General features: G+C 48.7%; 1 protein-coding gene across 3 annotated transcripts in view; it reads right to left on the bottom strand.

The window, feature by feature from the left end:
- Znf536 (zinc finger protein 536) overlaps positions 1-13,234 on the bottom strand; it is a 452,253-nt gene extending 439,019 nt beyond the window's left edge. For 2 of the 3 annotated variants that reach the window (XM_041644849.1, XM_041644851.1), the window contains exon 1: positions 13,187-13,234. The gene's annotated coding sequence lies outside the window, so the exon portion shown is untranslated. Of the gene's footprint in view, positions 1-12,435; positions 12,472-13,186 lie in introns of those variants that run through there. The other variant, XM_041644850.1, reaches the window with a different exon arrangement.
- Positions 13,235-25,686: the final 12,452 nt, after the last annotated feature.

Here is a 25,686-nt window from a genome sequence, read left to right as displayed (position 1 = left end):
CCAGGCACAGCCAGTCTCAAGGTTTCCTTGCCCAATGACCAACATCAGCGTCGTTGTCCTAGGCACAGACTAATAATATACGCTTGGGAAGAGGCAAGGCTGATGACCCAGGTCTTGGTGTCTCTCGATAAAGCTGGATGAAGTCTTTGGCTTCATGAACCCTTGAGAGTGGCAGCAGAGGTAAGAGACCTCTGCAGGCCTTGCTCGGGCTCGGTGTTCCCTTGGTGTGGGACTATGTCCATGTATCGCTCTAGGGGACAGCTCGAGAAAAGAGTGAGCTGCCAGTGAAGGGCAGAAAGGTGAGGACATCTGGGGATTGGCAGCCCCCATTCAGGGACAGAGAAAAAGAATCGGACTTCACTGTCATTCCAGGGCCTTGTGTGCTAAGAACAGAGACGGGCAATGATAAACCATTAGAACACGTCTCCTCCTTTGGAGTCCAAGGAGTACGGGGGAGGGGGACCTTTACATCACCTTCTGAGCCTGAGTCTCCACTGCTGTGTCTTCTAAGAAACCTATGTGCAAATAGACTCAAAGCGGAGGCCGAGGGTCCCTTTCCGGGGACATGTGCCGCCCTTGTGACACAAGTTTAGAGAGCTCTGCTCTGCTCCCATCAGCAGTTCAACCCTCGGTAAGACCACAGGTGTGCTGAGGACTGACTTAAATGACACTTGGTATTTTCAAACCCGAGGTTTGATATGGGATAGGTGCTAGGAATCTGTTTCCAGAACTTGGCCTTTGGTTTTACACCCCCTGGAGGAGATAGGAGCTAGCGCCCAAACGACATCCCTGGGACACTGGACTTCCCAGGTCACATTGGCATTCCCCTGTGGTATACTTGGTGACATCTCCAGTGGGGAAGGGGTAGCCAGGAACCTGGCTTTACATCTCTGGGAGCAAGGAAAGGTGTCTTAGCTGCTCACTTCTTGTATGAATGGCTTGCCCAGAATAATTGAGCTATAGGCTCAATTTATCAATTTTGCATTCCATGTTTAGGTATTAGGGTTTTCAGAAATTAGCACGTGGATGTTCACCAGTATGAAAATTAGGGTGTGTGTGTGTGTGAGAGAGAGAGAGAGAGAGAGAGAGAGAGAGAGAGAGAAAGAGACAGAGAGAGAGAGAGAGACAGAGAAAGAAAGAGACAGAGAGAGAGAGAAAGACAGAGAGGGACAGAGAGAGAAAATTATTCATCTGGAACCCAGAACCTAAGAGATCTTTCTTGCTTTTATTCTGTTTTTGTTTTATTACTGTCTTTAGCTTTGTTTTATATCATTTCTAGAGGTAGAAAGCAGGTCCTCAAGCGTGTTAGGAAAGTGTAGATGGACCATCATTTCTGGTCCTCTTTTTACCTTTTAAGAATCTAGCTAAGCAGCTGACCTTAGGCTGACCTTGAATTTGCAATCTTCCTGCCTCAGCTTCTCCAGGAGCTGGGTTGACAGGCCCTGCACCTCCCGTCCCAACTGAGTGTTTCATTCTATACAGCATCAGCCTTGCTAGGATGTTAAGGCACCTAGCACATCAAACAGTGGATGAATGAGTAAAGGAAAGCAGCCCCCTCAATCTGGGAAAAGATAAAGAACAGGGCTTACAGTACACATGCATGTTTGTGAACATGTACTTGTGCACATGGAACTTGTCATACATGTTCTATTTGGTGTGTGTGACATGTTTGTATGTATAATTGCACATACGTGATGTGACATGTGTGTGTGCCTGTGTGCACTAGGGAGGGGCTGGAACCTGTGCTAACACTTGCAGGCCTAGACTAAAACCTATTGTTTCGTGAGGACTGCAGGCCCCACCCCCACCCCAGACTCTGCTATGAACTGAGCTGACCCTTTAAGATGCATCCTCAGAAACAGAAGAAATCAATCTGTCGATCCTTATTGATCCCCAGGTAAATAACTCGGAGGACTAGCCAGGGCCACAAAGGCAAGAGAGCCACCTCTGTGGGCTCTACAATGATTGGCACCCACAGCAATAGGTTGGGAGTATTTCCAACAGTCAACAAATTCTAGAAGCCAGGCAGTGGTCTGCCTAGGTAGTCCTGCTGATTTGGTAGGAAAGAACAAATTATCCCAAGGTTGTCAATGCGAACAGAGAGGCTTGAAGAGCAAAATGCTGTGCCCGCCAACAGCATGGAGGTGGAAGGGGTGAGCGCTGAACTCACTGACTGGCCCTGAGCTCTTTATCACTGTGTAACGCTGCTTTGGAACAAAATGAAACAAAGACAAAATGCTTCAAGAAGCTCTTTCTCACTCTCAAACTGGATGTTTCCAGCTCAGTAATGAGAGTATCTCAATTGTAGAATGGGGAGAGATGATGCCTAAATATTAAATTATGCAAAAAACGAACTTAGAGCTAGTGATATATCAAGCAACATGCATGTACTATGTAACCCTGGTAAAAAAAAATTAATTAGCACATCAAATGCACACAAAGACGCCTCTAGATTCTGTTTTCAGGAGCAATGACACAACTAGTGAGCAAATGCTCAAACTTACTTCCTGCTCATATAAAGTTAACACTTGGCCAATGATTGAGATTAATGAGGGGACAGCCATAGCTCCCCAACCCCCGCCCAGGAAAAAAATTTGATTCCTTCACCTTTGAGAAGAAGATAAGGGAATCAAGATCTGTGCACACTGACGCACAAATGTTCACATCTGGATTTTGCATCCGATTCTGCTGACAGAGAAGCAGTCCTATCCCAAGGACCAGTATGGAAGGCCGGCTCCAGTATGCCAAGTCCAAGAGGCAGATTCCAACTCAAAATGTCTATTCTGGGAGTGGGGACAACTGGGAACACACCTTCTTTAGATCATAAACAAATTATTTTATTGAAGGCAGTAGATAGAGATCACACACACACAAATTCCATGACTTTTATCTCTGTAATAGCACCATGAAAAGCAAACATTTATTCACCACAAACCCCCATGGTCCCTGGGATTCACACATGGGTGTGAAATCCTTCACCTGAACATCCAGCTTCCAAATCCTGCAAACAACATCTCACCGGGATCTAGCTCTTGACAACCTTTTGAGACAGATTGAGAAATATAAGGATCAAGTTGCTGGTATCAGTGAGATTAAAGGGCAGACTGTCAAAATGCACCCAGCTCCTTCAGGAGAGTTTTGAACATGCTTTGTACCCTAAGATCTTGACTACATTTCTTGGCCTCATGATTAAAGAATACACATGCCAAAAAGACAGGCCAATCACCATCGAGTACATCACACTGGCTAGATAGCCAGACCCTGCCCCAGCCCACGATGTAACACTCTCCAAAGACCACTGTTTTGTTCCCAGGGTGACAGTAGTTGCTAAGGGAGAAGATTGCTGCCTTAGCATGCTTCATCAATACACTTGTAGAAATGGCAATTGTCCCTGTCATCCTGCCTATGCCACTTTTTCTGCCTCCAAAATATGCTAGAAAGAAATTATAAATAGAATTAATATTGCAGTGTTCTCTCCCCTTCCAAAACATAGTTTAACTAAAGCCTTTCCCCCAACCAAAAAAAAAAATACTTTCAGAATAAATGTATATAAAAAGAGTTGTATAAATGTATATAATAAATGTATATAAAAAGAGTTGAAAGAGCCAAAACAGAGGAAATGAAGACTGATACAATTTTTTTTAATTTAAATAAAAAAGAATACTCAGAGAAAATAAATATTAAGTTGTCAAATCAACTGCTACAGAAAAGAATTGCAGATGAATGGCTGGCCTTTTCCTTGACAAACAGTGCCTTCAGAGTCTGTGAGCACTCCAGACAGACTGGTTCTAAATACCCAGCACTCCCAAGTGGTACGCCAGGGCAGGATAGAGGGCATCTCAGCCAGCCCAGCACAGAGGCCACCCTCGACCATCAGAGATCTCAGCTGGCAGACTAAACCCTTTCTTGCCCGCATGTGGTCGCTTTTCTCCCTCCTCGTTGGGACTTTTCTTGGGCTGCTGGAGGAGGCCCGCCACCCACCAATGCTGATCACGCCCCACCCCCAATCAGGTGCCAACTCTGGGGACTGGTTTCTCGGGCTCCGCAGAGATCAGGCATGAGTTTAATTAGCAGATCCAGCCATGTTTATCTGAGAACCCATGTGCTCAGGGCACATGCTAGCCTTCCGAAACAGTAGCTTGGCATCCACACACCATAGCCCCAAAGTAGAACCTGGAAAGGAGGGGAGAGGAGTAACTCAGATCCTTTCCTTCTCATTCGAGACCCCCGTCCCTCCTGTAGGCTTCCTACAGACCACACTCTGGACTTAATGATAACCTTGGCTGATTAGACTGGAAGAGGTTTTTAGAGAGAATTAAAATCTCAGAAAATGAGTCATATTTGCCTCTCATAAACAAGAAGATAACTTTCTAGATATTTTTAAAGACAAATTAGGCAGCAAGCCATTCAAAGAGATGATGCTATATGTAGAATCTATCTAATGTGTGATCTAGGGGCTGTCCCTGCAGTGACCTCAGTTGATCGGCGTTCCCATGTATCTTCTCCCTCATGCAAACAAGCTTACAACAATGCATATGGTCGCAAAACGACGAGGTTCTGGCTTCTGTTTTTCACTCCCATTTGAAAGGGGAATTGACATTGCTTTGTGTGTGTTTGGCGGTGAGGGGTGATCTGTACAGAGAGGTGGGCAGGATGCAAGCAAGGTTAAGAATAGGAACTGCACCAGCCAGAGTGGGTGTCTTCAAATCTCTTGGCCACAACAAGTTGTCATGCACTTCGTTTGCCCACTGGGAAACTGCACTCCCTTTCCTGGATGGTTAACTGGTCTGAACAAGACAATACACCCAAGGGGTCACATGCAGCACCCACAAGGACCCAACTGACTGTGGCAGGAACTAACACGGCGACCACCTCCCACCTCTAAGGTCCTCGGGGAGTTAACAGATACTCCTAACCAAAGTACCTGACTGAGAAGCAAGAGAGCCTGTAAGTGGTGCAGTCAATCCTAACACCTGGGGGACTCAGCCAGGGCGACAGGCTAAGACCCCGTCTCAAACAAATGCAAGCCAAAAAGAAAAAAAAAAGATACTGAAATTGCATTGGAACCTTAGAAGTATTAGCCATTTTAATCAAAGTTGAATGGGCGATTCTGTGATTAATCATAATGTTTAGAGAATCCATGAATTAGTTTTTATAACCTAAATAAAGTTTTCTCTCTCTCTCTCTCTCTCTCTCTCTCTCTCTCTCTCTCTCTCTCAGTGTGTGTGTGTGTTCATCTCTGTGTGTCTGGCTCCCTCTGTATATCTATCTATCTATCTATCTATCTATCTATCTATCTATCTTCCTACCTACCTCTGAATCTACCTCTGTCTACTTCTGAGCAGACAGGCCATCATCTTGGTGGAGGAGCCAACAGGAGAAGAATATAAAATACAAAGGACAAGTCCACCTCCACCTCAGTATCCATAGACCCAACCAAACAGGGTCCAGGTAATCAAAGCATCAAGGCCTTGGTAGAAAGCTTTCGGGTTAATGTCAACTCAGGCCTAAGGTGGTCATCTTTCCTATGTCAAAACAGCACTTATATTCTCATCAGAAAGCCATATATTGAGAATAGGAACGAGGCAGAGGAGCCTGGAAGCTGCGTTGCAAGCCTCCTTGTCTCAGGGCCCAGGGAGCATCTGCATAGCTTTCTGCCCCGCCCACCTGTGGGATCCTGCACTTGGTGGACAGAGCTTGCTATGGTGCCTGTGATTTTCTTGCCTTCCCTTGACAGCTCCTGGTGTAGGAGGAGCGGCGGAATATGGGACAGAGATAGGCTTCATAAGCCGAGAGTTAAGTGGGGGCAGAGAGGAAGGAGCTAACCACCTCCCCTGCTCATTGCCTCGGTTTCCCTTCACGAAACTCAGAACAAAAATAGAACCTGCCCTCCTAGGGAAGTGTGTAGTAAGAGCTCAAAAACAAACAACTGTCATTATCCTGACAACAGGGTGCTCGGCGTCATCACGGGGCCTGAGTACTGCCACTTTCAGCTTCCTGGTTTCCGTGTGGTCCAGGGGCACAGCCCGCACCCACTTTCAAAAGGTATGCTTGGTATTCAGAAACATCAGAATTGAGCCCCACAGCTCGCACTGACGGCCTTTTATTTGTCCATGTTTTCTTGCATGATGGCAGGAAAACAAAACCTTCCTCCTCTCAGACTCCAAGGACTGCCCTCATCTTGGGCAGGGCTGAATCCTCGGGTCTAATGGGCACAGAGACCGCCCTGTATATTGCCTGTATACTTCCTGGAAATAAGATCAAAACTGATCTCCACGCCCACTTTGGGAGGTCCAGTACAAGGTCTCACACATGCGCAGTTCGGGGTATGCGCTTGATTCCCCTTTCTGGGAAATGTATAAGAATGTCTAGACATTCCTGATGGTCATAACCAAGAGAGCTCCTGGCATCTGCTGGGTTGATGTTGGGCATGTTGCTAAACATCCCACATGGCAAACACCCACAAGTGGAAATTCACCTCGTACCAACTTTGAGAGATCTTGGTCAGCAGAAATGGTGCCCGGGTTACTCCGGCAGGTTTTATGCAAGGCCTCATCATGATGGACATCTGCTCTTATGGCAATGCTTCCATGGCTCGGGCATCTCCAGCAAGTCTAGCATGGATGGAAAGCTGAGTACCGCAGAGGCCCTTGAAAGCAACTCAAAAACAGGAGGAAGACCAAGGAGCACAATAGCTTTTGAAAGTGAAGCCTGTGGAGTACCCCCAACAGCCCACAGAGTCAGCCCTCTCTCTTCATCATGCAACTCATGGCAGACTCGACAGAAGTCTCCGGGGAGCATAGACTGGACTGAAAAATCTATAGTGACCCCTCCACCTGACATGCCCAGGTACCAACTCACTATTCTCTCTCTTACACACTGAAATTGTGAGTGAAAAGGAAATCCTCCCAGAGCAGGTGTTCTAACAGGCAACACCCTTCCCCCTGCACGTGTGTGTGCAAGAAAGAATGTACACTGGTGTACACCACACACATACCACACACACACCACTACCATTACTACAAGTGAGACCCCAGCTATAACAAACAAAAGTCTCTTCCTAGCTTAGTTCTTTCTGACCCTACACATTATTGGCTCACCGTGCTGTGGATGCACAGGGCAACCAAGAGAAGCGAAGCAGGAGGAAAGTCAGTTCATTTCCTCAGCAGAATCTCTTCTTGCAAAACTTCCTACAGTGCTTCACAGTCTGGCTAGCCAACTGGAGAGAGCCTTCCCTCACCACCTCCTACGACAGCTTCAGCCATATCTTAAGCAGCCAGCCCTGGAGGGGGCATGCTATAACACTGCAGAGGGCAGGTGATGGGAAGGAAGAAGTGGAGGAGAAGGAGAGCTAGTTCAATGCTAGTTCAAACACTTCACCAAGGTAAGGACTTTGTGTGTGTGTGTGTGTGTGTGTGTGTGTGTGTGTGTGGCGTTTACTCCAAAATGCAGCCTCTATAGCCTCAGTGATGGCATCAGGATACCAAGGGCACATGTCCTTCCTAATCTAAGACCTTATCTAGAGACATGATGAAGCCCGGCTCAGCACCGAAGAACTTCGGGTCCCAGCAGATGGCCCCAAAGTGACCTATGGAAACTCACTTATGATTTAAATTTGCATCGAGTCTCTCTTTAAATAATGTTAAGAACAAAATGCAAGCTGATATTTCAGCATGCTTAAAAAGCTTATTAAAAACACTAAATCCAAAGATCTTAAAAGCTGTAATTGCCCTCATTGAAGCCGGAAAAAAATAAATCCATTTCACTGTTTTCTTTTATGCTACCCTTCCTTAAAAACAAAAAAAATACAAATTCATCTATATTCTCACAAGCATCATTGCTTTCTTTTTTCCCCTCCATTCAAGACACTTTAAAAACACCTGTGCCATTCATAGAGAACTTTTGAGCAAAAGGCGGCCATGCTTGGGGAAGGCTGTTTAACTGATTTCCCGATGATGCCAGAGATAAGCTCGTCGTGCTCCCAAAGTAAGATGGAGTTTAGAGCTCACACGAAAGGGCTTGTGGGTTTTATGGGTCTGAGCTGATGAAATTTCCTCGGTTACCTAAGGCAGAGGAGACAAGCTGATGGGTCAGCTTTGGGAGGACTCCGCAAATAGTGCATATCCAAGCCGTCAGTGCCCAGTGGGCAGGGATGACCATAGGGCTACATGTCCTGAGTTGTTCCTATCTGCTCCCATAATGGAAGCTATTGGCCCCTGGCTTGGACCAGCCCAGCATGACAGTTGCTCCATGACTGCCCTAAGCCTTCCGTGAAGACAGCCCTGACCAGCAGTTAAACTGCTGAGTTGTAAGGATCCCAAGGCTGCTCAGAAGTTAAACACTCCAGGCACAGAACAAGATGGGTTTTCAGAGCACTGGTCCAGGAGAATGCAAATGTATTGAAAGCCATTTTCCTCCAGGTTTTACATAATTACCATTTATGTCTCCAGGAACTGTTTCCCCAACTTAGTTTAGGGTGAAAGCATTTTAAAGACTTTCCTCTGCAGATGACACACGAGGCACTAACCTTTTTTCATGTGCCCAGATGTTAAGTTCATTTTCATCACATTTATGCAAATTTCATTTGAACAGTAAATCAAAAGAAATCTTAAATCATTGTACACTATTTAAAAATCAACACTAAATCCGGTTTACTTGCAGCTATATTAACATAAAGTCACAGTTAATGAACTGAATGTCACAGTTCCTCTTTCCATACATTGGCTACAGCAAGACCTGAGGTCCTCATCATCCATCATATCCACACATTGCTGTCTGTTCACTATCAGAGTCCAGTTTCCCCAGATTAAGGATGCTTTGTACATCAAAGCCTTCCTAAAGTTTTCCAAACTTTGGAAAATCAGAGGACCCTCAGTTCAGGAGTCTGACAACCTCAGCCAGTATCTATGTTGGGCCCATCAATGCAAAACCTGGGCTCAGTGGCCCGTGCTTTTGGTAGCTGACTCTTTGCCGGTCAGGTGGGGGTGGCTAATTTCTAGGGCTCTGGGTCCGATGATTGTCAGGGAGCTGGGCAGACTGCTATCATTACCAACAATTCAGTCAGGCCAGGCGGGGAATGGTGGGGATCAAGAGACATTTGCACCATTATCAGGATGACATCATAGCTAAAGCAGCCTTCAGCCAAAGCCCTAGGCTCTCTCAGAGCAGAGGCCAAGGGCTATGGGAGGATGCACCCCCTGTGACTCTCAGAGCTGAAAGCTGAGTCCCAGGCCCCTGCTATGCGGGATGGTGCGCTTTGCCCACAGCAAGTTCCCAGGCAGGCCCAGATATGGGAAGAACAGCTGGTGCCGTCTCCAAAACAGTTCACTTCCCCCTCCATCCTGCTCACTGTAAATACTACCACTAATAATAACACATTATATATTTTTTAATAATTTGAGACTATGAAGCCACTTTCCTGACCAGGGTGGAGCCGGCATGTTATGCCCGCAGCTGCATCTCTGCTGGAGAATTTATAGCTTTTCCAACCGAATTGTCAATCTGTTGGTGGTGACCCTGTCTTAGGCAAAACAGCTCTCACTTTGTTCTTCCAGCAATAGAAATAGAGGAGGCTGAAGGGGAAGGCGGATTAAAAGGGAAGCCTTCCTGTGCTTGTTTTGGTTGATTTTCTTCCTTTTAAAGCACGTCAAAACACAAGCGAGCACACACTCACGCAGGCACACACGGAGACACAACCCTTGGAATAATAGGGGGAAGCATTTAGCGACAAACTGCTTCAGCGGCGTGGAGCGATAGGCAGCCAACCCCGCTCGCTCGCAGCTCAGATCTCCAGCGGCGTTCCCGGCGGTTGCAGGGACCTGCCACCCTCCCAGCGAACCAGGATGCCCAACTCTCAACTGTGTCCTGAAGATCTCCTCTTCAGTCTCCCACAGGTACACGCTTGGCCCAACCACCTCACATCGCCAGAAAAGTCGAGAGGCAGTAGTGGGAGTTAAGAAAAAAAAAAGTTCTATGAACATCCAGCCCGGTAGATGCAGTGCTTCTGACCGCTGCACGCTCACACCCGAGCGGGTCCGGGCACTTCACTCCCACCCCACACCCCGGGCTCTGTGCCCTCACCTCGGGGTGCGCGGAGGCCACCGCAGGGCACTTACTTGGCACTTGCTTTTGAGTGTGCAGGTCTTCGCGGTTTTCATTTGGGTTTTCAAACAAGTTTCAGGGAAGAAGGAGGCAAAAAAAAAAAAATCCAATTATGCAAATGGACTCCGGCCGGGGAGGCGCGCGTTGGATGTGATGCTGCTACTGTATGAGTTCTTGGAGCAGCCCGACCGGGCAGATTTATGGGGGCGCGTCACGGCTACGCCAGGTCCCGCCGCCGGAGCATCTCGAAGTTAATTAAAGCGGTAATGTCCACTTTCCTGGCGACCCTCCATACGTGAGTTTACTATTTCACCCTCCAACACGACCCGGGAGGAGACATGGGTGTGCCCCCCAGGTCCCTCTTCTTTCTCTCTTCTTCCTCTCCCTCTTCTGCCTCTCTCTTTCTCTCCCTCCTTTTTTCTTTAAGTCGCCTGCCTTGCACTCAGTGAACAATGAACAAAGATGTGAGTGATGGGGAAAGATCGCCCCCCTCCCGACCCAAGCAGTGAGCGAAGCTGATATCAAAGTCAAAATCCAGTTGTTAAAAACTGGAAAAGAAAACAGGGTGTCTCCACTCTAGCCTTCCTTTCCACACACATACATACGCACGCACACATATGCACGCACACACCTCACCCCAAGTGCACCTAAGCCCAGCCTAGAGAACTGGGGGTTGTGGGCGGGGGGGGGGGGAGTCAAGGCCCGGGCGCGCCTAGGGGCCCAACTCGCAGAGGACACGAGGGTGCAGCAGGGACGGGGAGCAGTGCTAGCTCTAGCCAAGATCGCTTCCCGAGCCCCTCCCAGTCTGCTCCACCACCACCACACTCCAGCCCCCTCCCGACGTCTACACGGAGCGGCCTGGCCCCGCGGCCCCGCTCTGACTGCCGCCGGCCGGATGCGCTCATCAAACGCGGCCCCTGTCGGATTTCTGCTAAACTGCAGAGCCGTGGCGGTGGCTGCCCCGAAGAGCGCAGAAGGAACCCGAGGCCAGCTCCGAGCGCACTCACCCGCTTGGCCCGCTAGCCCTAAAGGATTTCCCCCACTGCCGCCCACCCGCGCGCACCTCAGAGGCTGCACACGCACTGCGCGCTCGAGCCCCGCAGGCTGAGACTGCACGTAGCCGCCGTTATTTTCCGCTCAAGTGAAAACTAAGGCGGCTGACGAATCACGTCTCCTGCGAGGCACCCGTTAGACAAAACAATATCCTGCAAACAAAACCCTGCCACCGTTGCCACCCGCGCGCCAGGCTGGGACCCCGCCCTGATCCTCCCAGGCTCCAGCCCTCGGCTTCTGCCCGCACCGACCCCAGCCTTCCAAGCTCGCATCCTTCCAGGAGAGAACTCAGGGACCTGAGTGTGCGCTCGCCAAGAGGCGGACAGCAAGAAGCACTCACAAATCGGGAGTGAAAAATGGGGAGGGGGCACTTAACTTTCCACCTGTCCCCAGAGAAACCTTGCGGGAATTTCCTCCGAAGAGTTCAAAGGAGGGGGGGACAATCTCTCTCTCTCTCTCTCTCTCTCTCCTCTTTCCTTTCTCTAACTTCCCCAGCGCCTATTTCCACCTTCCCTCTCTTCTCACACCTCCACATATGTAAAGATAATCTATATTGTTTGCAAAATTGCAACAGATGGGAGCATCGAGATCTGGACACTTCTACTCATCAAAGAAAACCCTCTTCTTTATTTTTATTTTTATATTATTGTATTTTGCCTAAAATACATCTCGAGTCTCGCCTACGACTGTTTTCCTTAATTCATCTTCAATTTTTAAAAAATGCCTTGAAGCAAACAGAAAGGCTTATTAGCGACGTTCATTCTCGCTGCAGTCTTGGGCTGAGGATGCGCCCCCCACACACAAAATCTTGCTCTTCCCAGGACCCCCCCCGTGGCCCCCTCTCCTAGCTGTCACCCCCCACACACACACACACACACACACACACACACACACACACACACACACACACACACACTGTCCTACTCCTTCACTCTGATTGGTCTCGCATTGCCAGCCCGGGACTGGCCGGCTCATTTCCCTCCATAACCTGTTACTTATTTATTTATTTCTGTGTCTCAGGCCCCCGCAGGCCCCCGGGACCTGGACCGGACTGGGGCAGGTGCTGCGGGCGGCGCACGTGTGTGCAGGCTCCTTTACGGTTCCGGGATCCCGGATTCGCCCCCAAGGCACCTCGGCCGGGCCTCGCCCGGCTCTTGGGGCGCAGGAAGCCGATGCAAACACAAAATGGCAGGTCTTGGCGGCCCTTTACACCCGCAAGTTAGGCACCCCCTAAGCAGCAGCTAACTTTAATTTTAAAAAAACAAAAAACGTGTCAATTACCCTCTGTCTCCTGGGTGGAGGGCAGATCGCATCACACACGACTGCGGCGGGGGGTGGGGGCGCGGTAGCCGGGACCACCCCCCCTCCAGCCCCGGCACTGGAGCAAACGGGTTAAAGTCGCTGGAGAAGTTTCCGCCGCGCCACCTCCCCTCTCTTTCGGCTCCCCCTGCCCCCGACCCTACGGAAAGTTTCCCCGGCCACGAGCTGAAGCGGGTGGCGCAGGCGGGAGGCGCGGGCCGGGCCGGGTGGGCGCCGGGTCCCACTGGCGCGCAGCGCCGTGCGCTCGGTCCCGGGGACTCCCTTTCAAAGTAACGGTCCTGGGACTGCGGCTGCTGTGAGGAGGCGGCGGCCAGGGCGCGGGTCCCGCTCTCCGCCGAAGTTCTCCAGCGCCATTCGATGCCGGGTGGCCGCCTCTACTCGGTTTTCCTCCTCCTGTTTTTTTTTCCTCCCTCTCTCTCTCTTTTTCCCCCTAACCCCCGCTGACAGCTTCTCTCGCCAACGTCACAACCACGGATATTTAATTAGACCATATTTTTTAATCGCGATGGGGCGATGGGGTAAGAAGCAACCGGGTTGCAGGCCTCGCCTGGCGGGGGAGGGGAAGGGGGGGAATCACGCCAAGAGTCCAAACTCACTTTGCCACCTCCCGGAGATCGTGGCCGCCCCCACCACCACCTGGCACTCGCGCGCCCCTCCACCCCGCCGCCCCCACCCCCAACCCCAGCCTCCCCACCACCTTTGTTTGCCTTACCTTAAAACATTAAACGCGAGCGTCGGGAGCAAACTCGGGCACGTAAACCGAGCGTTGTAAAAGATTGTGTTCAATGAATAATGAAACATGTCCACATGATTGACTTGATCATTTTCCGGGGCTGAGGGGGGACGGGCGCCCAGCTCGCGCGCCTCGCTCGCCCACTCACCAGAGCCCGGCCAACTGCTCTCAGCCCAGCCCCGGCAGGGCAGGCTCGCTTTTCATCAACCTCATTTCAGAATCGCCCCGTTCATTGATACTCATCATCCAACCCCAGCAGACATCCCATCCCCTGCTCGGCCTCCCCCTATCTGGTAGGTGAAATGCATTGTACCATTAAAAACGCTCTCCATTGTCGCCCTGGCGTAATTCACAGTAACTAGATAGGTCTTTCAGCATTTAGCTTTGATGAGCCGGAGACTGAACCCTTGATATAATAATCTACAAAGAATGGTGTGTGGTCGTCCATTTTTTCTCTCTGTCTAGCAACTAAGAAACCATTTAACACAGCGCAGCTTGCTTCTGACCTTGAGCTCATGTAAACACACTTATTAAAATCTATCTATTCTCCAAGAGCTACATTCTGATTGTCAGACTCGTTACGGAGACATACATCAGCCCCTTCGCTTGTCACTACTTTGCATTCCTGCCTTTAACTAAAGAATTTTTTATCCAGCCGAGAGGGAGAGAGCAATTGCCACGGAGAGAGAGGAGAGAGAGACGCGGAAAGGGGGAGAGGAAAACGCGTAATTCTTACCTGCTCCTCAAACTATTTAAAGTCTGTTTCTTTTCTGGGGTGAAAAAAAAAACTTGCGGGTGAATCTAGGTGGACAGCGGGACGTGGAGAATCAGTCACAGCCCGGGCGTTTAAGGGAGTCATCAGCGATCAAATGACGTTGATCCGCGCTGTAACCTTGTGGCGTATTTAATGTAAATAAGGCCGTTATGTTGCCAATCGCCGCGATACAAACACGGAGAGGTCCTCAGCCTCGCCTCCCGCGCTGCCATTAGAGGCGACTTTATTTACAGACACTATTTAGGAGATCATGATAATTCTAAAACAATACTAGTGCCAAATGATTATGAAAATATGATTTTAATTAATCACGTAGTAGGCAAGGAAATTAGCATACGGTAATTAAACTTCGAGAAAAACGTCATGCAGGTTCTCTGCCTTATGGGTCCAGAATAATCATCGCGGTGGGCTCCGAGACTTAATTACGAAACAAAATAACTTTTTTAAAGGCAACTTTGCAAGGCTGGTCCTCCAGGCGAACATTTGGGTAAATAATATAAGCCGAGGTAACAAAGTGGGGATTTCAGGGATGCAGAGGTTGGGCTTCTGTGAAGCAAGGAAGGGGGGAAAGATGGGGGGAAGCCGAATAATGCAATTACGGATTCTCTGTCCTAGAGTTGACAAAAGCTGGTGCCTCAAAAGCCTCTTTGTTATGGGATTATATAATGATCCTGGTGTCATTATGGGTAAAAAAAAAAAAAAAGATTCAATAATAATAAAAAAAAAGAAGTATGCAGACACAGCAACGAGCAGCTTGCTTTTAAAGAAAGGCTGGCGTGTGGCATTGGGTGTGCTGATAGCAGGAAGGCAAGGTCCTACAGAGTTGAGAAATAAAGGAGATGGAGAGAGAGAGAGAGAGAGAGAGAGAGAGAGAGAGAGAAGTCTGAGAGCCAGGCCTGTGTTGTGCATAGTTAAGAAGGGCTGGAAAAGATTGATTATACAAAATGTTCAGCCACTGAGACACTTAAATACTGATTTAGGTAAGACAGGTTTCAGCTTGTCCGAACTTAGTTCCCCCCAAGATGACTAGTGGCTTTTAAACTCCAGCACCACAAAACATCAAAAAGCAAAGAAATGGAGAAAGCTCTTTCCAGCTACCCACCACCCCTTCAGCGGAAGGATCCACTCAGATGCAAACAGCAGTTCTAGAGTGAGGACAAGGCTCAGAAACTTGGGGGGAGCTACAAGCATCCGGCCTGGTGGGGCAGCTCCACCAGCGCCAAGAAGCTGCTGGCAATAGGCTCTGGGCAGTGGGCACCAGTGGGGTCCCTATTGCCACTGCCAATATCCTCCTCGAAGCTGGCCCTGGGAGAGACAGCCTCTCAGTCTCTCTCTCTTTCTCTCTCTCTCTCTCTCTCTCTCTCCCCTTCTACAGGTCCACCACCACCCTGTCAGGAGAACCTGGAACAAATGACAAGCTAGTTCTTTGAGACTCTCAACCACCTGAAGAATGTCAACAGTGCATGCATGTATGTAAGCATGTATGTAACTGTATCCTTTACCAGTCCAAAAAAAAAAAAAGTTGAGGGATTAAGTCTGTATTCTCCAATCCAATGTGCTTAAAACTCGGTGGACTAAATACAAATTTGGGGTATTTCTTTCTTCCTTCTTGTGTAGGAATTATCAACCAATCCCATCAAAAATAGCACTATCTCTGTGGGAATGGGGTTATTTCTTCCTGGATCGACTGATTATAGTCTGTGGTCTTTTGAACCTGAGACTGTAAGTCAAGTGATTCTTCATAAGTGACAGTTTGGACAAAGCAGCAAGCAGGTGGAAAGGAAGTGGCCATACGGGCTCGGAGAAAAGATATTTTCTCAGGGATAGAATGAGAGTGGTGGTCTATCTCCTTTTAACCCTGCAGCCACCAACAGTCTAGGCCTTCAGGGAGACAGGGAACTGCTTCCTGACCTCCTGAGGCTCCTGGTTGTGCCTCTACCAGTGGTTCAAGCAACCCCAGTCCTTGAAACACGCACATCAAGGAAGGACCGCTTTCTGCTTTCTAGAAGGCCTGTTGGACTTTCTCTGGGATTACTTGGAGTCAGTGGAGTTTCTAAGAGGCCTGGTGAGTCCCACCACCTGAGAACGGAGACCCACAGCTTGGACCAGAAGAGCTCAGGCCTGGGTTCGCCGGCGCCCCCTGTGGGCGCCACAGTGCCTGTCAGCCCCCCCCCCACCCGTTCCTGCCAAGGTGGGGTGCAGAGCAGAGACCCAGGCGCTTAGGTTAGGCAGGAGGGATAAAAGCTAGGGTGAAGGCAATGCAACAGTAAGCAGAGGCCTTGTATTTATGAGGGTGAAAAATTGATCTCTAAATATGTCTTATGCAAGTCACATCAATTCAATTCCCCCACGTAGGAGTCCCCTTTTTGTGTTCTGGGACCTCATAATTTGTAGCTCCCAGGTGCATTCCCAGTAGCAGTGGGAGATTACTTTTTGATGTCTTCCATGTAAACATCTTATACCAATCGTCCACCTGCTTTGAAAGTAAGCCGTTTGCTCTGACCTCTGCCGTTCTAAGTAGCCCCATGACTGATGATGGTTCACACATCTGAACTAACGACTCCTTTCAGCTGCAGCTCCTGACACGACAACACTCATTTCACTCTCGTTTGTACATTGTTCTTCTTTCCCCTTATAATTCCTTACCATTCCGATCATTCTGCCTCCTGCGCTGTAGTCATTGAGGAAATCATCGCTAGTGACCAAGAGAGAAGGCCCTGAAGTCTTGGGGGGGGGGTAGCTGAGGGAAAGTGGATCAGGATACTCCTTGGACAAGTCCTCCCCATCTGTGTCTCATCTACAAAAACATGAGAAACCTGAAATGCCCCTCTGATCATTCAGAGACAAGGGTTTCAGAAGAGGGTGGCCACCTTCGTGGAGAAATGGCATAGACTCTGTTGGCCCTGTGGGTTGGATGGGGGAGTTGCCCTCGATATAAGGGGCCTTGGCTTTGCATAGTCTCTCATTCTTGATTTTGGCTACCCCAGAAGCAACTTTTTCCACCTGAGAGTCTGCCCTGCTTGGAGGAAAGTCACCTGGGCTTCCACACTGAAGTCCCCTTGCACTGGTAAAGAGCTCTCTCTGCTGCTGAGGTCCCGTATCTCATCTCACCCCAGTGAGACTGAAGTGCAGCTTTCTCTGGTGTGGGCACCACAAGATGAACACACCTTTCAAAGACTCCCATGAGCTTGGGGTTCATCAGGAGCCCTTAGAGGTGAAAGGTTAGCCACTAGTAAAAAGTCTTAGCCCGGCTTGGCTTTCCTACCATGAACTGTTTGCTGCTCCAAGGAAAACCCCACTCCCTCCAATATTTTTCAGGCAAAACTCTTAAAGGCCAAAAATGCTGCTGTCCCTCAGGCTCTGGAAAAGGAAGGGTAGGGGGAACATATGGAGAAGGAGGAAGAGGAGAGGGGAGAGAAAGAAGAGGAAAAAGAAGGGAATGAGGAGGAGGAAGAAGAGAAGGAAGAGGAGGAGGAGAAGAAGAAGAAGGAGAAGGAGAAGAAGAAGAAGAAGAAGAAGAAGAAGAAGAAGAAGAAGAAGAAGAAGAGAGGAAGAGGAAAGAAAGAAGAAAAGGGAGTGAGGAAGAGGAGGAAGAGAGGGGAAAAAAAGCAGAGAGGAGGAAGGAGTCGCACCTCTTTTCCAGCTTCAGTGAGAGAAAAGTCAGCATAGTAGTCTAAGTGCCTGAGTGGAACAAACCCCTTCTCCCAGCCACCCCCTTCCTTCCCTTTCTATCCTGAAGGCCCCAGGTTCCGCCCAATCAGAGCATTTCACCTCTCTAGACAGAAATGGACCAAGACTAGGCATGTGATCTACGCTGGTCCAAACAGAATCAACCTGGGCTCCTTTTATTTGTTTATTTGTGGCTTTGCTTGTTGTTGTTATTGCTGCTGTCATTGTTGTTAACAAGATAGCAGAGTGGATGAGCTGCTACAGAGTTATAGTCTTCAAATTCTCACCAACACCTGTGAATCCAAGTTTTCCTGCCGTCAACTGTTTGCTGTTCCAAGGAAACCCTCACTCCCTCCAGCACTTTTCAAGCAAGCTTTTTAAAGCCCCCACCCCCTCCAAGAAGAGCCAGAGGATAATGCCAACCCAATGGGGAACCAGAGCAGAAACCAAAGCCACCTTACACAGGGGACAATTCCCTTCCCTTGAACTCAGTTTGCATTGGGTCTCCTGCTGTGTGTGGCTCCTGTGTGTCCTGTCGTGTGTGGCTCCTGTGTGTCCCTGTCGTGTGTGGCTCCTGTGTGTCCTGTCGTGTGTGTCCTGTCGTGTGTGTCCTGTCGTGTATGTCCTGTCGTGTGTGGCTCCTGTGTGTCCTGTCGTGTGTGGCTCCTGTGTGTCCTGTCGTGTGTGGCTCCTGTGTGTCCTGTCCTGTGTGGCTCCTGTGTGTCCCTGTCCTGTGTGTCCTGTCGTGTGTGGCTCCTGTGTGTCCTGTCCTGTATGTCCTGTCGTGTGTGGCTCCTGTGTGTCCTGTTGTGTGTGGCTCCTGTGTGTCCTGTCGTGTGTGTCCTGTCGTGTGTGTCCTGTCGTGTGTGGCTCCTGTGTGTCCTGTTGTGTGTGGCTCCTGTGTGTCCTGTCGTGTGTGGCTCCTGTGTGTCCTGTCGTGTGTAGCTCCTGGTGCGCTTAGCACGTGATAAGAACAAGGAATACTTTGGGTTAGCCACTAGAAAGCTCTTTTAAAAAGGCTGGGACAAGGGTCAGAAAGCAAAGCATGGCCCATTCCCACTGAAGGAGCAGCCACAGGCCTTAAAACCTACAGGTGTGCCTTGCTTTAAACTTTATGTCTGGCCCAAGAAAGATGTCTGAACTTTTGTAGATTAGCTCTGCTTTTCTGAGCTGAGAGAAATGCTTGTTAGAGATGCCTCAGAGACAATGTCTTTTACTAAACAAATAGGAAGGTTCTGAAATACAAATAAATAAGAATTCATTTGTGATTCTGCCTTTCAATGGTCACACCAGGCTTTGGGTCCAAGTAAGATCAACCTGGTGTTTTCGTGGTGTCCTTATATAAGTTAGTCAAAGGAATCTGGGGTGGTGGCACACCCCTTTAATTCCAACACTAGGTGGGGGCAGAGGTAGGCTGATCTCTGTAACTAGGAGGCCAGCCTAGCCTATCTATTGGGCTCTGGGACATCCCAGGTTACATAGGGAGACCCTCTCTGTGAAGACAGTTATTCAAAGGCTGTATTGTTCTGGTTTGAATCCAAGTCAGGTTTGTGTTTTGAGCCCTTGGTCCCAGGATAGCTGTGTTCTTTGGGGAGGCTGTGTAGCTGCTGAATGGCAGAAACTGACCGGCAGCAATAGGCACTAGAGCCAGGGGGCTTTGGAGATTGTATCAACGCTAGTTCTTGTGTCCAGGCTGCCCTCTGTCAAATGGCCACTGTGGCGTAAGCAGCCTCTGCCACACATTTCCACAGTAATGAACCCCACCAGGCCCTCCCCACCTCAATGGACTGAAATATGAGCCAAAATAAACCTTACCTTCCTTAAGGTTTGTTTTATTGATACAGGCTCTCATCATGTGGCCCTGGCTGATCTGGAACTCACTATGTAGACCTGGCTTGCCTCAAACTCACAGAGATCTGCCTGTCTCTGTTTCCCTAGTGGGATGAGAGCTCTCATGACCACCATGACCAGCTTCCTTTGAGTGGTTTATCAACAGCTTTTTTGTTTGAAAACCATAGTGAGGCTAAAGTAACCAACACAGATGCAGTCACAGCTCTCCCTGTCTACTTGTGTGCAAGGCTATGGTCTGGATCATTCTAAATGCATCACTGGAGCATCCAGACATGTCCAAGATGCTGACTAGAGGCCTCATGACTCCTGGGATCAGCATGAACGCAGCCAACACTGAATCATGAACCGACTCAGAACATTATGAGATTTGAAGGTGACAAAATTGTGTCACAAGACCAAAAGGCTGCCCATGCCTCATTGGCTCTAACTACGTAGTTGTTGGCAATAACTATGTCAACTTTTGATATAAAGGCAAAGCCCCAAGCCAATCAAATTCCAGCCAATTAGTACATCACAACTCTCTAGACATTGACTCTTCTGAGACTGGACATATGGCAGGTTGAGTCTGGTTTATCTTCCTCACACCTTAAGTTAGTGGACTTCCGAGCTAGAATGTGGCCTATGCTTTGTGTGACTGCAAAGGGCCTGTGACATGGATAACCCTCCATCAGCTCCAGAGTGGCTGGGGAGCCTTGTCAGCTGAAAGAAAGCATAAGTTATGCCATGCGGCACTGGTAGAGATACACATGCATTTTTGCTAAGATATGTATGACTCCCATGGTTCCCCTACAGCTGGTATGTAGCCCACAGCAGCCCCTGGCTCCTGCTCTTCCAAATGTCCAGTTGTCAGCCTTGATTGTTTTTCTTTTTCAGACAGGGCCTCCCTTTGTAGCCAAGGCTGGTCTCAAACTTGCAATCCTCCTGCCTCTGCTTTTTGAATCCTGGGATCGCAAGCCTTCCCACCCACATTCAGCTCTTTGCTTTGATGGTTTTTTCTTTCTTCCTTCCTTCCTTCCTTCCTTCCTTCCTTTTCTCCTTTCTTTCTTTCTTTTTTCCTTTCTTTCTTTCTTTCTTCCTTCCTTTTTTTCTTTCTTTCTTTCTTCACCTTGCGCCTTCACGTGCAAAGTTTCTTACTAGAAACCAGGGATATCGCGTATTGGGAAAGCCCTGTTTCAAGAAAACTGCAGGTAGCCTTTGACTCACACATCCAGCCTGAGTGACAGGAATTAGCAGAGTCACTGAGAACAACCCTCCAGGGCAAATGCTGACTTTAGTCAGCTTCCAGCCATCAAGCCTTTGCTAAGAAGCTACTGGGATGCACAAAAAAAATCATGCCACACCTTGGACCCTCACAGGACACAGACCCCTCCAGCTCTGGTCAGTGGTGCACCAGAGTTAGGGGAGGCTCATCACTACAGACACTTGGTTAAACTTCCGATTCCCCCAATGGATGGAGATCCGTCTCATGGATTCAGGAACAAAACAAAAGGGAAGACTTGGGTCAAGAAAATCAGGCGTGTGCTGATAGCAAAGTACCCAGGGATAGCAGCAGGCCGAGCTGAATTACAGTTGATGTGGGGGACAGGTCAGAGGTGCAGAGGGTAGGTTTACATCCTTGGAGAGCTTTGTCTGCATACACACCCAAGCTTCTCACACATTCCAATGAGCACTGTGGGGTCCCCATGGAGTCTTGAAGCCCGTGCCAGGGAAAAGCCAAAGGATACATGGATCTTCTGAGAGACTGAACCCCAACTATGGTTGGTCACTGCACCTCATATCTGGCACAGTACAGGATACTAGGAAATGTTTATGGAAAGAATCAAAGAAAGAATGAATCATACCTAACATGTAAATATTTCTTACTAGGTGCTGGGGACTACTGTCTGGCTATTAGCCTTAATTTAACCTTGATTTAAAATGGTGCGAAGTTTATTGCTAGGACCAAAATGATCTTAAATGATCTGTGGAGAAGCAGAGCAATGTTTTACTATCTCCAATGGATGGATGGATGGATGGATGGATGGATACAGCACGGCTTGAAATGGTTGATGCAACTGGGAATTAGTTACAACTTCAAACCAAAAAAATAACTATCTTCTCTAAGACAAAGTAACAGTTGACTAACAACAAGACGAGGGGACACTCACCTTCATCTCACCCTAGAGTCCTTGTGTCTTTTCTTCCTTGCATTTTCCTCCACAGAAATTTTTTCCACATACTTTGAATCATTTTCTAGGGATCCACTGTGCCTGGCCTTTGTTTCCTGACTTTGTTATTCCTCTACATCATCAAATTCTTGGAAAGCTTGATTTTGGGGGAGCTATGCAATGCTCTTCCATGAAGTGGCGTAAGGACTTGTTTAAATGATCTCTTATTTTGGGAGCATTTACGTCGTTGTTTCTTCATTCCCTTAAAAGCACTGGAGTAGTGAGAGATGTCTCTACACACTACACCTGACACCCCAGTACTCGGGAGGCTGAGCCAGGAGCATCACAAATTCCAGGCCAGCCTAAACTATAAAACAACACTCAAAAGAACTAAACAAGTGTCAGTGTGAGCATTTACATGGTTAGACCTATTTATGTGCTATGCATCAGCAAACAGATGAACGTGTGGTTCACTGGAGCACTGGGGTGTTGCTACATTTTTCCTCCAAAGACTGCCCCAACTCTGACTTTCTCTTCCTGCCTCTTGCCCATTTATGCAAGGGACTTTGGGATTTACCTCCCAACTCATAAATAGATGTCCCTTTAGGCAGATACACTTACTATACATAAATTGTCTTTCCAGTCGGGAGGGTGGAAACAGTTTGTAACAGGGCTCTGAAGTCCCTAGTTTCACCCCTGGACACTGGCAATCCCCAGGGATGGAGGGGGAAAAGACAGACTTCTTTGCTTCAAAAGCAACAATGTGTCTCTTTGCTTGAATTTTTCTAGCAGACTGCCTATCTGGGGAAGGGATGTGACTGTCAGTGAGAGAGAGGAGGCATTCATCTCAGAAGCCTAATTCAAACCCATACTTTCTACCCACTCAGAAGCTGCTATCAAATTGGGTGGACCTGTGATCCCAGAGACAGGAGTCCCCAGGGAACCATCAGAAGTGTTACTGGGGTCTGCCTGCTTCCCGTCAGCTCGGAGCGATTCCTCTTGGTCATACTTGCATCTACTGTCCCTCTTCTGTCCCCAGGAGGCTGATCTACATAGATGTCTGTAGACCTCGTGGCCCAGCTGGCTCCCTTGTCTTCTTGCTTCGAGATCAGCTCAGCAATGTGAAGTAGAAGCAGCTGAGACTGAAGAGCTGGAGGAAAGTTTGGGGTCTCCCACCTGCTCTGCAGCAGGCCAGTGCACATCTGTCTCCTGCCTCCAGTCCTAGGGACCATCCCTCCTGGAGCTCATGGAACTCTGCTCTCTGCCTTTGCTCTCTGTGGGGCCCTTAGGCTCCCACTTCAGGTACAAAGTGGGCAGAGTGGACCTCTCAGTTGCAGGGCCCTGAGTTCTTCCCATCCTTTGTGGGTTCTCTCAGCTACATATAAATATCTGTGGATACTTGCAAGTATCACTCAACTGGACATTGTCTTCCCCCTGGAATGTGTGGACATGCTCAGATTCTAACTATATCACCCCCATGGGTGTGGTGTGCAAGCCACATGACCCGACCTCCACCACCTCCTCCTGAGCCTATTTGTTTGTGGAGCTTCCCAACCAGGAGGTAAGCCAGATTCCTGTGCTGTTCAAAGAGGAAGAGTCAGGTTCAAAGAGAAGGTGCATGTCTCTGGAAAAGGCACACAAACTCTCAAGTGTATGGAGATTTAGAGGTGGGAAGTCAGTGCTCTCAGGATGTTCCTGGACACCTCGGATGGTAGGCCACAGTTTTTCACATCGGTATAGTGTTCCTCTTCTGAGATATGGCTATAAATCAAACAGAAAGGCAAGAGGGGCCAAAATAACAGCTGCAAAGCCAAGTTCTGCACTTAACTCCGGCCCCTGAGACACTCTACAAAAGCAGGTGGAGGCTTACATCACTCATGATCGTAATGAGCCTGGATCTCTGCTTTCTGGTCCAGGGCCGATTAGAGATGGTCATTTAGGGATGGAAAGAGAGCCATACTCACAAGAGCAAAAGCCAGAGGCCTGAGAGTGAGGGAAGAACCCCCAAAGCGCCAAAAAACAGGCCTTGTGACTGGAGGAAACTCTACAAGCCCAGCCATTAGCGGAGGGCAAGTACCCCGCATGCCTCATGAGCCCCGAGGGCTGCGTTACCTTTGCTCAGCATCTGAGGTTCACAGAGGCGACCCTGAGCCATTACAGAAAGGTTAATGGTGTTCCACATTCTCCAAGTAAGAAGGAAAAGAAATTTTTGCCGCATCTTAGGAATATCTCCATCTGAAAAATAATTTACGGCGCTGGCTGGCAGCTGCAGCTGTCTGCAATCTAGTTCCCTGTGGTTTCCACATGGCTTGAGCTTTGGCTACCCTTGGAGGTGTCCACTGCTTGCATGAGGTCAGCATTTATTGAGTGCTTACTGAATGCTGAGCACCCCCACGAGGAGAAAGAAGAAAGGATTCCCAGAAAGGGAAAGACTTGAGGTCTCCTAGGCCTTGAGGGAGCAGCAATACCCACAGATCTTGGTCTCCTCCTGAGAGCAAGTTCACCCAGTCACACCCCATGCCAACTGGCGTCCATGGTCTAGACACTCAGGTGTGGATAAGCTGGCAAGACTAACCTGGGACCCTCAGCCACTGGGCACCCCAATCTGTGCCCCTCTCCGGAGTCTGTTTTTATTATAAATATTTCATTGTTTAGGAGTTTGGTTTCAGCTGATATACAGCATTTGGCAGAATTCCTTGCTAGCATTTGGTAATAATTCCATACCAAATGCTAGGGAGAAACCCACCCAAATGGAACAGCTTCAAGCCAGGGCTCTTAAAAAAAAAACTGGAGCCTGAGGAAGTCCCTGCATCTGCACTGTCCCTGGCTCCCTAGAGCCAGCGCAGAGGAGCACAGAACCCCCAAGATTCGGGGCATACTTCTGTGGCTTCCATGGCTATCAGGCAATCTTCATGTTTCCCATTCTAGCCCAGTGGATAACCTATGCCCAACGGCAGTACCAAGGGACTTAAAGCAAGCTAGTCATGTACGTACAGGTGTTCCATAAACACGGCTTGGTCAAAATCTCTGGCTGGAACATGGAAATGTGTCCCTTCATTTGTCTAACGGAGAAGACAAATGGGATTCAAAGGCAGTCCCCGGGGACTTAAATTGGGTAATCCACATACATACAAATGATCCATGAATGTGGCTGGGTCAGAATCTATGTACATAACGTGGAAATGTGTCTGTTCATTTCTCTAAAATGTCATTTGCTTTCTGCCACCCTCGACTCTAGAAGAGTAAAGGCTCTGAGGACATCAGGATTAGGTTACCCTGGCTCATAGACAATAGATTCTGTGATGTTGGCTCATAGGGAGTAACACACTCTCTGAGCCAGGAGTGATACTGTTTCTCTTAAGAGCAAATGATGGAGACAACTGGAGGTATATAAAATACCCAGGCCCAATAAACATTCACCTGTGGCTTTACTGAGTCCTGCCTATGTTCCAAAAGCTAAATGTGACATCTCAGATGAGCTATGCTTAAGAGGGACCAGGATACTTGCTTCCCAGACACCTCAACTCTTCTCCTCCAGCGATGGTGAGCAAACACACACCAGGGCTCTGGCCCTTTCTGTTCCAGAATCTCTGGGAGTGTAAAGGAATGGGTGGGAGGGTAGCTGCTGGAGCCACTGCCAAGGATAGGGGAAGTTTTTCTGATGCTTGGCTGTCCAGCCTTCCTCTCCAGGTGCTAGTTCCTCCAGCCCTGCATTCCCTGGAGCCCAAGGGGCAACCTTGCAGAGGAAACAGGCACAGAACAGCATGGCCTGGCCCAGTGAGGTTTCTGGGCCTACCTGGCATTCTTCTACAGTCCCACTCATGTCTTACCTTTTGACCTGGACTCACTCTCTCTCTGTCTCTCTCTCTGTCTCTCTCTCTGTCTCTCTCTCTCTCTCTCTGTCTCTCTCTCGTTGCCAGCTTATTTTATCTTATCCTATTTGGGACTCTGTGATTCTTCGTTTGTGAGGATTAATGTCCTGCAACCATTCTGGAAACCTTTGACTCGCTGATCTCTCTAAAATTTGCTTGTCTCCC

This window comes from Microtus oregoni, unplaced genomic scaffold (assembly GCF_018167655.1).
Source record: "Microtus oregoni isolate MIOR12 unplaced genomic scaffold, Mior012 000102F_ref0000329, whole genome shotgun sequence".
In the NCBI taxonomy this organism is placed as follows: Eukaryota; Metazoa; Chordata; class Mammalia; order Rodentia; family Cricetidae; genus Microtus; species Microtus oregoni.
Note: the sequence above shows the minus strand (reverse complement) of the source record. Positions and strands in the feature narration are given on the sequence as shown.